This window comes from Grammomys surdaster, unplaced genomic scaffold (assembly GCF_004785775.1).
Source record: "Grammomys surdaster isolate TR1022 unplaced genomic scaffold, NIH_TR_1.0 165, whole genome shotgun sequence".
NCBI lineage: Eukaryota > Metazoa > Chordata > Mammalia > Rodentia > Muridae > Grammomys > Grammomys surdaster.
This window is the reverse complement of record NW_021604613.1, coordinates 803,615-822,224: the sequence shown is the minus strand read 5'-3', so window position 1 is coordinate 822,224 and position 18,610 is coordinate 803,615. Positions and strand designations below refer to the sequence as shown.

The 18,610-nt window shown below is 37.9% G+C and overlaps 1 pseudogene; it reads left to right on the top strand.

Moving 5' to 3' along the window:
* The first annotated feature begins 429 nt into the window (after window positions 1-429).
* LOC114619770 lies at window positions 430-18,362 on the top strand (annotated as a pseudogene).
* Window positions 18,363-18,610: the final 248 nt, after the last annotated feature.

Here is an 18,610-nt window from a genome sequence, read left to right as displayed (position 1 = left end):
CTAGTTCTATGGACGAGGAGGCCAAAAAGGCCCTAAAGTAGAAAGGGCAATTGATCAACAATTTGTGGGGTATTTTGATCCTTATAAACCCCTTTGGCTTTTAGTTTTTTCTACAACCTTTACTCCTATGGGCTTGTTGTGGCAAGAGCACCCTTTATTTTTAGTCCACTTACCTGCCACCCCATCCAAGGTTCTTGTCACCTACCCCTCCCTAGTATGCCGACTTGTGAGCATGGGGAGAATTAATTCCCTTAGGATATTTGGAAGAGAACCCGAGACCATAGTGGTTCCCAGATCCAATGGCTTATGCAGTTTGATGATAAATGGGCCATCATGTGTGCTACCTTTCAAGGAAAATTGGAAAACCATTATCCAGGAAATAGGTTGCTACAATTTTTTCATTCCACCCCCCCCCTAGTGTTTCCCAGGATGAAACCCCTTGTGGGGGCTGCCCTGGTTTTTGTTGATGGCTCCTCAATGGGGCAAGCGGCCTATAGCATCAATGGTAAAGTTGAAAGGTTTAAGACTGAATTTTCTTCAGTCCAGCTGGTGGAACTGAGAGCTGTAATAGAGGCCTTCACTATTCTAGCCCAGGAACCTTTTAATGTTTACACAGACAGTGCCTATGTTGCCTCTGCTGTAAAAGTGTTGGAAACAGTGCCTTTTTATATGACCATCCTCCACAGCTGCAGTGCTGTTCTCCCAATTACAGGACTTGATTCTTTGTAGAAGAGAACCTTTTTTTATAGGCCACATTTGCGCCCATTCCAACCTCCCGGGTCCCTTGGTCCAGGGGAATGAAGAGGTCGATCAAGCTACCCTCCTGATGATGGTGGTGAGCACAGACCCCTTAGTGGAGGCCCGCTTGGCTAATTCCCTTCATCATTTAAATTCTAACACCCTCCACCTAATGTTTAGAACCACTAGAGTACAGGCTCGACAGATAGTGAAGTCCTATAAGGCATGCCTAACCCATCTACCCGAGCTCCATTTGGGGGTGAATCCTTGAGGCCTAGTGCCAGGAGAACTTTGGCAGATGGATGTGACCCATTATTCGCCCTTTGGGAAGCTAAAATATCTACATGTTTCTGTGGATACGTATAGTGGTTTTGTTCATGTTACTGCTCAATCAGGAGAAGCCACTAGACATGTTGTTTCTCATGTTCTTTCTTGTCTTGCCACAATGGGGAAGCCCAGGACCATTAAGACGGACAATGGCCCTGGATATACCAGCTCAGGGTTTAAACAATTCTGCTCCCAGCTGAGCATATGAAGTGTTACCGGTATCCCTTACAACCCCCAAGGCCAGGGATATAGTAGAAAGAACGCATTTATCCCTTAAGAACATGCTTTCCAAGCTGCAGTCCAGAAATGGACATCTGTATCCTCTTCAGAGCAACTCCAAATTGTTGCTTAACCATGCCCTGTTTGTGATGAATTTTCTTACCTTGGATGCTTAGAAAAATCTGCTGCCGATCACTTTTGGAACCCTACCACTAAACATGATTATGCATGGGTCCTTTGGAAGGATCCCCTGTTGAATAAGTGGCGGGGGCCTGACCCAGTACTTGTCTGGGGCAAAGGATATGCTTGTGTTTATGACTCCCAGGCACAGAATGCCAGATGGCTGCCTGATCGCCTGATTAAGTCTTTTAACCCCACCCAGGGTGGCTCCTGAAATTTCCTTCTTGTGCTCTTTTTCAGGACAATGTGAACAACGTGAGAAATTCTTCTGATCTTCCGGGGATTGCTCTGCCCCTGGAGTGCAGCCTCGTCCTGCCGAACAGGTTTTTTGGAAATTTACAACTTTCATTAAGGAACAGGTCAATGCAGCTACTCGGAAGCCGGTCTCTGTCCAAGCCGGTCTCTATCCACTACCATCGCCTGGCGCTAGAAGAACCAGGGAACGACCACCAACCCACCGATGGCGGCCCTCCGGAGACTACCTATGAGCAGCCCCCAGGGTCCCCGTTACAACTCCGTAGTCTCCTGTAGAGTCTTGGGTCTGACAGCAACAGATGACGGGAGTAGGTGATTGCCACATTCCTTGGCAACCCCAGGGAGAGACAGTGAGTTACCACGATGACGGGAATAGTGTAGGGTCCATTCCCCAAAGGCAACACCCAATGCAGACTAAAAGGAGTGCATGGTGCTGGGGACGGGAGTAGCCCACACAGCCTAAGACAGGGGGCTCACCCCTCCCTGGGAGACGGACATGTGGCACAATCACTAGCCTAAGACAGGGACGTGCTAGACCACCCCTCTTCTCATTGTACAGGGAAGGGGGAGATGTTGGGGACCCTGGACCACCATCCCAGCTAACAAAGTTGCTTAATGAATTGCCTTTATGAGAAACTGCCTCTTTTGGGAGAATATGACCTTCAGCTAAGAAAGAACTTCCTGTTCAAAAAGCACTGTTGTCCCCGAGACATTCTGGGAAAACCCGCAGAATGCTCCGCCAGATGACCAATCTTATCAAGAGTCAATAGAGTTCCCATCCTGTTCTTTGTTTCCCTTCCTCCCTTGCCTAGAGTATATCTTGTAAGGCACTTCCGCATTAAAGCAGACCTTGACAAGGCTACATTTTCTTGATCTCGTCCTTTCTCTTGCCCGTGTTCCTTTGCAAGTGAGGTCCCCTTCGACTCCCACGAATAACTGGACCCACGGGTCGGGTCAGAATATATTGCCTAGGGGATACCAGTTCTCATTGGGTACAAAATGTTTGTCTATTAGAAAGGATGAGACACAAGCATGGAGTTAGTCTTGGTTTTGAACTCGAAGATCAAAGACCCAGGTATTTCGTAGCTTGAAATAAAGGCTTTCCAACCACAGCTTACTGCCTTAGAATGAGGAAAACCAATTTTAAAGTTTATTCTTTAAATCAACACTCATAGTGGAAAAAAAAACAAATCAATGAAATGTATTATTGAATAAAGATATATTCTTCCTTACATACAATGGAGTTTATAGACTGAGCAAACAGGCATATATGTACTTGCAAAGTTTTGCTTTTTGAAGTAAAGTAGGACTATTTCCTGTCATAAATAGGGAGATTTCTCTCCTCTTTTGTGGTAGCAATCAAATTCACTTCGTGTTCCTGTATTTTCCTACCAGACTAATGAAAGGAATCACAACATGGCTTACGTTAGCACTTACATGTACTCGGTTCCAAAATCTCATCCAAGCTTCAATCTAGACTACAGTTCAGGAATATTCCTCGATATGGCAGGAATAAACCCTAAACATATTTCCTTTAGCTCAAGGGCAATACAGACTCATTTCATTTGAATCTATACTAATAAGAGCATTAAAATAAGAAGGTATCTAGTATGTTTCTTGCCTTATCTAATAAAGAAAGTCTACCTTGGGAGTCTTCTTTGCCTCTGACTGTAGCCCCGACTCTATTTCACACCCAACTCAGAACCAATTCTTAACATTTCTGTCATGTGTGGAGATGGAATAGAGTTATATCAATCCTACCACAAGATCATCACATCACTGAACTACTATCTTAGTCTTTATCCCTCCTTTCCCACAAAATAGGATCTCATTATGTAGCTCCCAGGTGGACTGAAGTTCATTTCCTTCCTGCTTCAGCCTCCTGAGAACTGACACTACATAGCTTTGCCAGCATCACCAGTTTGTCCTTAAGTCCCAACTCTGTTCTTCTATACCTTGTGTGAACGGCTATAGGTGTAAAATGGTTTTTATTGAAATGCAGCACATGTAGCCTTTTATTTATGAAAGCATTGCTCTCTATGCTTTCCTGCCATGTTGAAAGCTGTTAGTATAATATAAAATCTCTTTCATAATTTGATGGTGCATTACTTTCACTCTCATTTCTCTCAGTAACTCATCTCTTTCCTCTTTACAAACACTATATATAGCATTATTACAAATGTCCAGATAAACATGTCAGGGATGATACCATAGGCCTATAATCTAAGTACTCAAGAAGTACAGGAAAACAACAACAAAACCCCACAAGTTCAAGGATAACCTGACCTACAAAACGAATTCCAGGTAGGTCTGTATAATGATTCTGCCTCAAAGATGAACAAAAACAACAGCAATAACAAAGAAAACAAAAGCAGTAAGGTATCAGAAGAAATTAGTTCTTCTGCACTCATATATTTTTTAAAAATATTAATTCAAGGACTAGAATCTGTGGTCCTAATTGTTGGTTCAGTAGGTTGTTAATATGTAACTGTCTTTTTACATTAAGAATAAATATTACCTTCTCATAAGACAACTCCTGGTTCCTGTGGGCTCTAATTATTTGCTACTCCTCTCTTGCTATAATTGCTTACATTTTTTTCAACTTGTATAATTTTAGTTATATTAATAAGCCTGTGAAGTAGGTTTTTCTTTAAACTATATATAACACATATACAACTTTTTGTCTCAAATTCCTTTTGAGCATGTAGATATTAAAGCAGTTGCTTTACTAATGAGGAAACTAGCCACTAGAGAGATTGAAGCTATCAGCTATGTCATTAGAAAGTGAAGAAAACATAACTTATACCCATATATATGCACTAGCTTCATTCAACTCTAGAGTTCGTTCTTTCACCTCACTAAATAAAGTTCAGAAGTGCTCTTCTGATAAAGCCTACAGTTACAAAAAGGTCTGATTAGATGTTAGACTGGAGTTACAAGTGTAAGACATTATTGAAAACAACCCCTTGATCCAGAGGAAACAGGATTGGGTGGAGAGGAAAAGTCTCAAACAATAAACAAACAAACAGTAGTGTCTTGGCAAGTGCAGTGAGGCATTCTGCAGCAAAGATGGGTACTCAGACAGGGCTTGTACTGTGCAGAACTTCCAGGTCTTCTACCCTCACTGATTAGTTGCTTCACAGTCTACATGGGGAATGCTGACCTCACCTGGAAAACTGACACAGATCCCCAGGTCACCTAACTGGACTACTTGCAACAAAATATCAAGGTTTTATTAAAACACTGCAAAATCGCTTTATGTTTCCACATCAATTAGCAGTTTTAAAGTTCTTAGAAATGTTGGCAGAAGGCAAAGCAGATGTTTTTCATGTTCACACAAGACTATCCTAGGTTATCTGAGCCTGAACTAAAGATGCTGACCTTTGAAGGGAATCAAATTCAGATTTATTTCAAAGTCTTATCTCCAAAGCTTTATCAATTTAAGAATTTGTCATCCTTCTAAAGAAACTAAGTTAATCCTTGATCAATTTTCTTGGAGCAATCCTCAGAATATGTGAAAATATTTCCTGATTAGTCACATGATTCTATTTTAGTTCTTTGTGAGCTAGTTTTTACATGAGACGTGAAAATGAAAAGCAGCTGGGCTCATTTTGTAAATGAGAAATTTTCTTTAGTAACCTGGACATTTATAGAATGTTCAAATGGCTAAGAAATATTTTTTCAAAAGCGCACAGACTTCTGAAGAACAAATTGTTGAGGTTTGTTCTGTTGCTCTGTATAGTAATGCTGAATTCTCTACCAGAAGATCTAAGCCTATGAGTGAATTCTCACATTTAACTGCCTTTGTTGTGAAATCGTTCCTCCTTAATTTAAAACACTTGAGTTTTGATCTGTTGCTACATATTATAATGCTACATACTGGCCTCGGTTACCTCAGAGATCCTCACATACACCAAGTAATGCTATGTAACATTATTCCCCAAGTTATCTCTGATTCTTCAATAGAGATGCATACAGCTCATAGATGGGTAAAGAGATACAGGTAAGGTTTTGGTTCTCCTGCTTGTGGTCTGAGTCAGGAGACCATAGGGGAAGAGAAGAAAGTGAAGAGAGGAGAAGATACCATGAGGTAAATTTTCATGAAAACATGGCTATGAAGGCTGGCCAATTGGAGTTAAGAGCAGTCTAAATAGACCATAGTCAGTCATAATTCAGAGTTATTGATAGGGAAATAGATACTAATAGCTTAAAGGATAGATATCTGCCCTTCCCTAGTATTTTAAAGGCTTATTGTGAATATAAAAGTTTTGTGTCTTTTATCTGAGAGCTGAATGATCAAAGGCAAATTAGAAACCCCTGATTGAGAGTAAACATTTACTACAACACAAATCTAATTTCAGCATAAGATATTGTGAAATAGAAAAAAATATTTTGAACTATGGCTGAGATTCCTAAAAATAGAGTTTTTTTTTAATTATAAATTAATGTGTTGAAGAACATTAAGGTCTATGTTCACAAACAAAATATCAAGAAATTTGATACATCAAATGTGTGGCTTGCTAAAATATTTTAAAATAAAAATGTAGCTCTTGTAGGCTGCTAAACTAATTAATTAAACTATTATAAAAAATGTTTCTGAGTGTTGCTGTTGGAAGACACAAATGTTCTGAATTTTAATTTTTAATAAAGTAAAATTATAGTTATAGTTGACTTGCAAATTTTATAGTTAAATTTGAATTGTTTCTTCACACATATTGGGATAAAGATATGACCAAGCCCACTTAGGCAGTCAACAGGTTCTCTAGCGCAGGAGTGAGGATTAAAAGAGCCAGTTAGACAAAATTGCATCATGACCCCAGCCAGTTCTGAGGTTGAAGACAGGTTTGTTTAATTCAACTTTTTTTTAAGCCCTTTTAATTACATGCAAGTATTTAGGTCAGTTCTAGGTTGAGGAACCAACAATACAATAGAAACAAACAGTCAAGGAACAAACAAGGCAAAATACAGAGTCCTGTGATCACCCTGTGATTACTCTTGCTGTTTCTAAGGGCTCATCTGGGTGACAAAAATATCTGAGCCTACTTCTCTGTCCTAGCCCACAGTTGTATTCAAGCCTGAGGCCTACTTCTTTGTTTTAGCCTATGTCTTGGATTCCTGACTGAAATTACTTCTCTGTTTTAGCCTAAAAATAGACTCCTGCCAAAACTTACTTCCCTGTCACGGCCCAAAGTCAAATTCCTGCCTAAACCCCATTTCCTTGTCCTTGACCAAAGTCGGATTCCTGTCAAGCAACCTCAAAGGCTCTCCACAAAGATAATATTAATATATGACCTATAATAGCAATAGCCCATTGTTTGCCAGTTTCAGAAAAAATACATATAAAAATATGGAAGAAACAATATCTTACAATGCAGAAAATCCCCCTTTCAATTTAAAAACAATTGTATTCTTTCCAAATCATTATACTCAATTAGCAGTAGATGTAACCGCATAAGAATGATCTTAAAATGCTACTAAGTAACATTCAGCAACAAAGGGATTTTTCCAAACAATCAAAACCAATCAACAACATACATTTTCACAGATTCTACAGAAAATTTAAGAAAATAACCTACTCCATTTTATAATATCTAATCATCATTTTTTCTCTGAAGTGCTTGGTTTTTAATTTTTCCTATTTTTTTCTCTATTTTCCCCTCTTGTCTTATCTTTCATTCTGAAAATTCATGAAGCATGTCCTCTCTGAAACTGAGTCATAACATTTCAGAGGAAGGAAAAAAGAGATGTAGCTACACAATGGCAACCTTGATTTGAGTGACATAGGTCATAAATATAAAATAATGTTTAAATTTTATTATGGTCACGTTTATAGAGCTAATATTTTTGTAAAAGCAGAGCCAATCTTAATTTCATGGTTTTATAAAATATAGGGCATAGGCAATGCTATAGGAATACTGGGGCAGTATAGAATATCCTGAGAAGGCAGTCCATGCACTTATATCCCTCTAGGTCTTGTCTCCTGGGCCTCAGTATCCCCTTCTTAACAATGCTTTTCAATGGTGAATTCATATCTGTTTTAAATTCATGTACACCTTCTAACAAAACCACAAAGCTCAATTATTCTTGGAATTCTCACTTGCAAATCTATCCCTGCTGTTGCAAACTTCACAGATACCAAGTGACCTCTGTGGCACTTTAGGTCACCTCCTGGAGGCTTGGGTTCAGGATCCCTAGGGCTTCTGCTATCTGTGGTATGCACACTTTTCTCTTTGCAGGGACAGGAGTGGCACCCTACTGTGTATTACTGTTATTATGGTGACAAAGTCATGCTTTGAAAGATTTCAAAGAAAGACTAAAATAAGGAAATACTCTTTTAAAAAAGAAACTAACCTCAGATTGAATACATTTCTTGAATTATGTGCACAAAATATGTGCAAGGATTCTAAATTATGCAAGTATATGATACAATAATTTTAACATGGACCATTAAACTCAAACTAGTTTTGTGACTCTTCAGGAATAATACAAGGGAGAAACTAACATCAGACATTGTACCTTTGAATGCTTTTTTTTCTTATTTGTATTTTATTAGTCTGTGTTTTGGGTTTTCATAATACAGACTGGATTCTTAATCTGACAGTCCATATTATTTAAATGATAGTTTTTAATTGGTCCCCAAGCTCCGTAGTCACTTCCTACACAGTTCTATAGGGGAATCAACCTCTTCATTGTATTCAAAGAATGTGAAGAATTCTGAGAAATAGAACAGAAAATAGTAATTGATGAGCAGGGCCTAGTTCCCTGTTCAGATTTTTACCATCAGGATTCTAGAAGAAAGGGAAAGCCAGACGGAAATTGAACAATTCTTTCCTCAGATTTCAGTCATTGAGGGACTGGGGAAGTGAAGTCAGAGGGGAGGATTCAACCAATAACACTGATGGGGCAAAACTTCCTAATTTACAGATTTACTCTGGAACATGAGAAATGAAAAAATAAGCAGTGCTTTCTTTTTTCTTCTTCAGATTCAAAATATGGTTCCTTTATCAATTAGCATTAAATGTGGCTGAAAGGAAAAGTAATTTAAAATATACTAGTAGTGATAGTGCTGTCACAGAATTACCCTGATCTAGCTGCCATTTGAAAATTTCAATAATTTCAGTCTACTAAACTTCTTACTGTTCAGTAACATTTTGCATAAACCCACATTATGTCATGGTCTAAGACAGCTGTTGAATATGTAATTATAATATCAAAACATTGACTAAGGAAAAAAGTAAAATAATTATTTTTGTCAAACCACAAAATGTTATTCAAGATTGAATTTTGATAAAAATATGGCATCAAAATTTAGGAATTTAACAATGTAATGGTCTCTTAACTTCTAATTACATGAAAACAGGTAAGTGAAATATAAAAATTTAAGTAATATAATAATGTAAAATATGTATTGAGTATATAGAAATATATACACATATATTTACATTATCTGACAGATATGTAACTGATTGTTCATTAATTTTTTTTCACATTACATATTATTGTATCTAAAGTTTATGATTCTGCTTCAATATGTTCAAGACCATTTTCTCAATATTACCTTTTATTTATTAAATTATCTTATTAGGTATTAGTTTTTCTGATTAACCTATGGTCTGTGAAGTCTAGTATTTTCTATTGATATGTAATATTTGTAGAATCCTTCCATATTATTTTCATTTCCCATCTTAGAGAACTGAACATATGTGTGCCAATAGTTCTAATGTTACCAAAATTATTGACTTTATCTCTTCATTTGTATAATGGTCAAATGTCTGACTCAGAAAGCTTCCAGTTAAACTGATTTTCAACAGTCCATAAGATTCTGACCTCATTCTAGGTGTTCCATGTTCTGAGATAAATGTTAAAAATATTAAAAATGTTTATTTCCAGTATTCTTTCTATCATCAGTTTTACTTCCAATGCCTAGGTTGAAGTACTATTTTCAAAAGTTACAGTTTAAAGTCCCTGAAGTTCTGTTATTATTGTTCTTCCTGTTTACTGACTCATATTAAGAGATATCAATACACCTTGGCATAGGTAAGAAAACTTTACTCATGAGAGACAAATAATTTTCATTATAAATGTTTATATTTTAAAATTAAAATATAATTGCATCACTTTTCATGCTTGCTCCCTCTCAAAATCATAGCCTCTTTTACTTAATCTTTGTTGTTATACACATAGCACGCACATACATGCACAATTATGCATAAATATGTAAATACAACATATTCAGACTACCTAGTATTATTGTTCATGTATGATTTTAGGGCTCATCACTTGGTATTGTATTACCAATCAGGGGCTCTTCCCTTGGGAAGAACGTTTTTCCCATTCTCAGCATTCTTTTGTTGACTACAGGTTATTGTCGATGAATGGTGTTACCAAGCCTCTGTACTGTAATTTGGAGTCTTGTGCTGTGAAATTTCCAGTTCTTTGTGTTAAGGTTGTTTTGCTTCTTTAGGATCTTTTATTCTTCCATGTGAATTTTAGGAATTTTTAAATGTGTTTGCTAATAATGTAATTAAAACAGTGATGTAAATGCATTAAATTTGTAGAATATTTTTGGTATTTTTAAAATTAATTCTGCTGATTCATGTTCATGGGAGTTGTTTTTGTTTGTTTGGTGTGTGTGTGCGTGCGTGTGTGTGTGTGTGTGTGTGTGCGCGCATGCATGTGTACGTCTTGAAATTTTTATTATAGAGCGTATTTTACTTTCTTGATTATGTTTCTTTATATAAAGTTAAGTTTTTGAAGCAACTATGAATGAGATTTCTCTTTCATTTTCTTTCTCAGAAAATTATTAATTACTGCATAGAGAAGCAATTAGTTTCTGCGTTTGAATGGTAGTACTCTGCAAAACTATATCTCAAATCTGAGAATTGATTCTGGTATCATTTGTTTCAAACTGTTTATTTATAAATATAAATAAAAATATGCCTAGGGCCTCATGCTTGTCCCTGTCAAAGGATAACTTGTGGGAGTCTGTGCTCTTTTTCTACTAGATGAATCTTGAGGTGAATCTTGGGTTGTCAGGCTTGTTGGCAGGTATCTCACCACCCTTCAGATGTTTTAAGTATCCTGCCATCTGCAGATAAGGATTGTTTATTTTTTTCTCCTAACTTTCCTTTTTCTTTCTTAATTTCTTTGTTATCTCATTGCTATAGCAATAGCTTGTTCCTAATTTAGTATAATATTGGCTATAGACTTATTTTATACAGCTGTTATTATGTTGAGAGATGTATGTTCTTTGGGACTTTTATCATGAAAGGATGTTGAAAATTTTTAAGGGCATCTATGATCTATTGGGATGGTTAGATGCTTTTTGTCCTTAAGTCTCGCAATACATTATATTATACTTGTTGATTAGCTTATAACAAACTAACTTTGCATCCCTAAGATAAAACCAACTTGTTTTTCAATATGATTTATGTTTTCTTAAGTGTGATTTGGTCAATTGCCCCGGCCCTCAGGGATTCAACAAGGCCTTAGGGAAGGGGGGGCAAAAGAATAAAGGGACAAGAGATACAAGGAATGAGAGCAAGTCTGGGGTTCTGATCAAGCTCTGAAACTTTAATTTCAGGTGCAGGTTATAAAAACACAGCAAACTGGGAAGTTTGGGCAAGGGTTATTGCTCAGGGCTATCCCACTATTGAATCCTCATTGTCTAAGACCAGTCCACAGTCACATCCTTATTGCCCTACACCATCCCATTGTCATAACCGGCTCCCAGGAAATACCAGACGTTCTTTATGTTCCTGGGGCCTGAGACCCTTGAACGTCCTTTCTTAACCTTGCACTGACTAGGCTTTCTAGAACAGCAGGTAACTTCCTAGGTTCTCTTAGGACAGCAGGTAGTTTCCTGGGTTTGGCTCCCAGCAGTCAATACTTTTTATAAACTGTGGTTTTTTGGTTTTGGTTTTATTTTTTCTGACCTGTCTATAGGTGCTTTTTGTAGCTATGCAATGCTGACTTTGCAGAGTTAAGATTGATAGTGTCCCTTCCAATTCTATTTTATGGAACAGTTTGGGGCTCATTGATATTAACCATATATTAAGAGCTGGTAAAATTTAGCATAAAGTCCATCTGGTCACAGCTTTTCTTTGAAAGGAGAATTTTGTTGTTACTGAAATCTTATTATAAATCTGTTTTAGTTATGTCATGTTTATTTAATTCTATTATATTGTGTATTCAGAATTTGTCCATTTCTTCCATATTATCCTGTTTTGATACTTAAATTTACAAAGATTCTTTTCGTTCTCCTCTGGATTCAATTAAAAGTTGTAACTCTCCTGCTTCACTTCTAATTTTATTTGGATCTTATATCTCTTTTGCTTAGCCACTATTACAAGCTTGTCAATTGTGTTTCTATTGTCAAAATATTGCTTTTTGTTTGATTATCTCTTTTTATTTTCTTAGTCTATTTCATTAACTTCTGTCCTAATAATTATGTTTTCTATTGCTTACTGATTTTGGGATTGGAATTGTAGAGTGAAAAATTATAACTGCTGGGTATATAGAATCCTTTTTAGACATATAAAATACTCTTTAGGGTTTCTTTATAAGGACATGGAAATTTTTCTGAGAAACAGAGCCATGAAGCAAGTTAAGAATGTGGACAGGCTAGTTATGGGAACTGGCTAGAATGCAAGTTAGCCAGCTGGGAACCAAGCTGAGAACCAAGCTGGGAACCAAGCTGAGAACCGCAGTGACAGGGCAAGGCCACAGTGACAGGGCAGGGCCACATTCTTGAGAAAGATTAGCATATAGAGAGTTTTCACATGACCCTGACTCACGTAGGCTGGGTTCCTTTGGAATGTTCTGCTATTTTTATGTTATGCCACCTTAACAACCCCTCATCCCCCTCCCCATTCCTTGGTTTGTGGTTTTTCCCCTTAAAAACCCCTCTCAAACCGGGTGTCAGGGTCAATTCAGCTCCTGCGTGGGCATACGAATTGACCGGCAGCTAGCTGTCACATGCCCGAATAAACCTCGCTTTTGCTCCTGTTCATGGTGCCTCGAGCAGATTACTGGGTGGTCGCGACTTTCTGAGACTTGAGTGAGGGTCTCCCCTCTGCGGAGGTCTTCAGAATGCTCTTGTTTTTTTAAATCCTTCACCTACCATTAGCTTTTTCCTTTTAAATATAAGCACTTGTTGCTGTAAAGTTTACCTATAAATCTGCCTTAGCTCTACTCCAAAATTTTAGTACATTGTTCTTTCATTTTCATTTGATTCTACAAACCTTTTGATTTCCTTCCTTCCTTATTTTGTACTATGTAGAACTGCTCCACTTGAAAACATTTATGGAGACAAAATTGAAGAGTTATTTTTTTCCTCTTACTGCTCTTTAGATGGAATGAATACACTGTGTGCTTCCTATCCTAAGAGAATGTTCTTTGTTTTTGTACCAAGTACAAGTGACATGACCAGACAACGTGTCTGCTGTGCTCGGCAACTTTCTCTGCCAAATAGCATGCATGTTACAGCCCTTACATCTTTACCTTCCAGGCTTCTCTTCTTAACTTAAGTTGTATCCTTCTATAGATTTGAATACAGCATTTATTCATTGGATTCTTTTCAAAACAGACAATCATGTGTGGCCCAGATACTCCTTATTACCACAATTTTAACATTTTGAAGTACTTTTAAATTAGGTGGTATTTTCCTTTTATTACTTGTCTTTCCTCAAATGTATCCATGTGTTTCTAATCTGACTTCAATAATTCTTTTTTTGTTTGTTTGGGTGTTTTTTGTTTTTGTTTTTTTGTTTTGTTTTTTGTTTTTGTTTTTTTTTTTTTTTTTTGGTTTTTCGTGACAGGGTTTCTCTGTGTAGCCCTGGCTGTCCTGGAACTCACTCGGTAGACCAGGCTGGTCTCAAACTCAGAAATCCTCCTGCCTCTGCCTCCCAAGTGCTGGGATTAAAGGCATGTGCCACCACCACCCGGTGACTTCAATAATTCTATTCTCTTTTGTTCCTATGGTAATATTAACATTTAAAAATTAAGTCCTGTTTCCTCCCCGAGCTGTTTATAGTCTTTAGTTCTATGACTCTATGACTTTTTCATTCCATATGTAACCTTTGTGTCTTTATTTTTCTATAATAAGTGAATTAACTAGTTAGAAATTATAAATGATTATTTTGCACATTGCCTCATAGTTTTGTGGTGTGTTTTCACTGTAATCAATGGCACTTATGTTTTCATACAGTAGGTATTCAGCTTGTTTGGGAAGCTTTCTATATAGGGACATCACTGGCTTATTTCTGATTGAAAGTCATCACTGAATGATGTTTAGTTGTCAGAAAAACATTGTGTAAAGAAGATCAGTGGAAAACAGGAACAGTATGAAAATTTTCTGGAACACACACATTTCTAACCTTTTTGTTATTGTTCATTTTTATGCTAAAGACACAACTCCTGTCTACTTTTGCTCTTTAAAAGACTCACAAGTCAAATGTTATTCCTCTTCCTGGTTTCCTCTTGGCAAATCCCCTATATAACCCACCCTGCTTCTATAAGGGTGCTCCCCAACCCACCCATCCATTCCTGCCTCACCACCCTAACATTTCCCTATGCTGGGGCATCGATCCTTCACAGGTCCAAAAGCCTTCCCTCCCACTGATGACAGATAAGGCCATCCAGCACATATGCAGCTGCAGCCATGGATCCCTCCATGTGGATTCTTTGGCTGGAAGCTTAGTCCCTGGGAGCTCTGGGGGATCTGGTTGGTTGATATTGTTTTTCTTCCTATGGGGTTGCAAACTCCTTCAGCTCCTTCGGTCCTTCCCCTAACGTCTCCATTGGTGTATCTGTGCTCAGTTGGTTTTGTTGTCTCATTCTCCCTGCTCTCTCTGATCTCCCAGCTCTCCTTCTCCCTCCTTTATTCCACTCTGCACATTCTCTGTGAGCTAAGAAATCAAATCTTAAATAGAATACATTACTATCAGCTCATTTTCTCATAGGCTCCATACCTCATCCAACCTAGGCTTCGTCCTGCATTTTCCACAGGAAATTTGTGCTAGATATAAAATTATGTTTGAACCCCATGGTTAAGCTACAGTTGTGTTGAATTGCATCACGGATGGTAGCTTTCAGAAAATATGTACTTGGCTAAAAAGCAACCAGCATCAACTCTCAGCATGTCCCTCATCTAAGTTCAAGATTGGCATATATATGCAATGTTTTGAGGTTTGTGGTCCTCACTGTTTTTCTCTGTCAGAAGAGTTATTTTCCCTGATATTGTTTCTGTTTTGGTTGTTATTCATAGTTTTGAAAAGGAAGGGTAAGGAAGTCTTCATATCTTTCTCTTTTTATCATGGTTTGTTTTAATATCTGTTTTATGTATTATATAAATAATTATATTTTATCATATATAAATATTTTCTTAGTATTCTATTAGTGGTAATGTACAATATATTTTTTCAAAAACTAGAAGTAGTATTTTAAGAACATGTAATTAAAAATATTTGAGCTTTTAGACAAAATTACCACAGTTTAAATGTAGATATAAGGCATATCACTTCTATCTGTAGGAGATAAAATTTTCATTTACCACGTTAAAATTTTACTTTAATTAAAAAATTAATTTAAATTTTATTAAAATACACTACATTATTCTATATAAAATTATGTGGCTGGAGAGATGGCTCAGTGGTTAAGAGCACTGACTGCTCTTCCAGAGGTCCTGAGTTCAATTCTCAGCAATCACATGGTGGCTCACAACCATCTGTAGTAGTATCTGATACCCTCTTCTGGTATGTCTTAAGAGAGCAATGGTGTACTCATATACATAAAATAAACAGATCTTTTAAAAATTATTAAAATACATTAAAATTATTTAAATTTAATATTAAATTTAAAATATTAATTAAATTTTTAATTATGAATTGTCAATGATGTTCCATTAAGTAAGTTTCATTTTGGCTTCATTAGTGACATGTTAATATCTGGTCACTGGTTTTTATAAGCCATTTACCTTTCTAAATTATTTTTTCACTTTAGTTTTGATTTAATTAGTTCCAGATTTTCATTTTACATAGCTTTTCTTCCATATTGATAATTGAATAGATGTTTACTTTCTGTCTTCATTCTCTTCCCAATTCTCAATGAAGGCTATTTAGTTACTTAACTAGGTGGAACATGCTTCCCGGGCATGAAGATCACCATAGTGTGCCATTCCATTGTCTCCAACCTGTAAGTGTATGAGCACAGTTAAAGCAGATGACTTTATATACAGCCAAGGGATATATAGAGAAAGTATTCTCAATTTTAGAAACCAATTCAACTATGGGCTTACTGAAACAATCCTCTTCTACTTTGCTCACTGCAGGATCTGAAGCTGCACTCATGGCTTCTTTGAGAAACTCAGTACCCTTCATCTTCTGGTGCTCAATGTTTACCAGTTTTCTTTGTGAGAATATATGTGTTCCCTAGGTGATCACCGAAGAAATCCAACCATCCAGATTCAGGTTTGCTTTCATCTTCAGCTACTGTGGTGGACTTACAAATGATAAAGAGGATAGCATTCTTTTTTCCTTTCTTTTTAAAAAAATATTGTATTGTATATTTTATTTACATTTCAGATGTAATCCTCTTTCCCCATTTCCTCCCTACCCAGGAACTCCCGTCCCATCCCCCTTCCTCCTGCTTCTATGAGGATATGCCCCCCACCCACCCTCCCACTCTCACCTCCCCAACCATGATTTCCCCCACACTGGGGCAGCCTTCACTGGAACAAGGACTTTCTCACCCACCTATGCCTGACTATGGGTCCCTCCCTATGTGCTCCGAGGCCGGTGGTTGAGACCCTGGGAGCTCTGGTTGGTTGGTATTATTGCTCTCCTCATGGGGCCACAAATCCTTTCAGCTCCTTCAGTCTTCCCTCTCACTCCTCCATCACCAACCACCAAATGCTACATGAACGCTTTAAATGGTTCCTGCCATCACAGACAACACACAGCCACCACACTTTTAAAACCAGAGAAGGCAACATATTCCAAGCAACAAAACATCCACCAATAAAGGCAAGACCAGGTATTAGCACCTAGAATTTCAATCTTTCCAAACCAGATGCTTAGACACCAATATAAAAAGACAGTCAATAACAGCACATGATATGACTCCACTAGAGCTCAGTACTATTATGGCAGGCCTGGAATATTGTAATAAAGCTGAAGCACAAGACAAAGACTTTACAATAGTCTCTATGGATATGAAAGAAGTCCTTAAAGAGGAAACATATACATCTTTTAAAGAAATCTATGGAAACATAGACAGTGGAAAGAAATTATTGAAACAGTTCAAAATCTGAAAGGTGAAATAGTTTCAGTACTCTTCCCCAAGCCACCCATTCCCCTTCACTGAGTTCATCAGTCCTAGCAGAAGCACAACTAAATTTCTGACTTTAGAGTGGCTACTTGCAGTCAAAAGGCCCTGGACATACCCAAGATGAGAAGCCAGGTTTGATATGCATGTGGGAGATGTACTCAGCCTCCAAGCCTCTGAAGAGTGCTTGCATTGCTGACTGCCTGCACATTACTTTGGAGACTATTGCTCCTATTAAGACTTGGCCATGGGTGCTGAGGTGTGGTAGCCCAGTTGCAACATCTTTTCTAGTTAGGACCATGCAGTGACTATCACTGTGAAGGCCAGCATTTCAGTGTTTGACTGGAAGGTAAAGGCAGATGAACAGTAGAGGAGTATTGGTGGTACATTGAGTAGATGTTGAAGGATGAACCCCTCAACATAAATTCTGGATGATGGTGGTCGCCTAACTAACTTCAACTATACCATATACCCACAGCTTCTGTCAGACATCTGAGGCATCTCTGAGGAGACTACAACTGGAGTTTATGACCTCTATAAGATGATGGCAAATGGGATACTGATGGTATCTGCCATCAATGTTAATGATTCTGTCACTAGGAACACGTTTGACAATGTGTATGGCTAATAGAGTCACTCATAGATAGCATAAAATAGGCTACAGTTGTGATGACTATGGGCAAGGTGGCAATGGTTGCAGGCTATAGTGACATTGTCAAGGGGTCTTACCAAGAGCTGGGGGGATTTGGTGTCTGAGTTATCATAACTGAGACTGACCCCATCAGTACACTGCAGACTGCCATGGAAAGTTATAAAGTGACTACCATGGATGAGGCCTGTAGGGAGGGCAACATCTTTGTTACCACTATAGGCTGTGTTGATATCATCCTAGGCTGGAACTGCAAACAGAAGCAGAACGATGCCATTGTGTGGAACATTCATCACTTTGATGTGAAGATGATGTGAAGTGGCTCTATGAAAATGCTGTGAAGAATTATCAAGCCCTAGGTGGACCTATAATGGCTGAAGGATAGACAACAAATCATCCTGCTGGCTATAAGCCTGCTGGACAATGCTTTGTGATGAGCAACTCCTTCATGAACAAGGTTCAGATGAACATGGCACAGATTGAAATGTGGATCCACCTAGATAAATACTTACTTTGAGTTCACATTCTGCCCAGGAAGTTTGGTAGGGCAGTTGCCAAAGCTTAAGTGGGCAAACTGAATATAAAGCTGACCATGCTAACTGAGAAGATATCTCAGTACCTGGGCATGTCTATTGACAGCCCCTTCAAGCCTGATCACTACTGCTACTGAGAGCCAGGATTGACCTCATCTTCTAGCTGCTAGCTGCCATTTTTGTTTCAGGAATGTTCCTTCTTTCTCAAGAGCAAATATCACCAACGTGGCAGTCACTTCACCAGTGTTTGTCCTTCACTGGATCTAGTCACTCTGTTTTTGTTCTTTATTGTATTCCTCACACTGTTGCAGGTGTGGTGATGGGGAACTAAGAGTCCCCAGTGTGGTACATGGGTGCAATCTACACAGTGTGGTACATGGGTGCA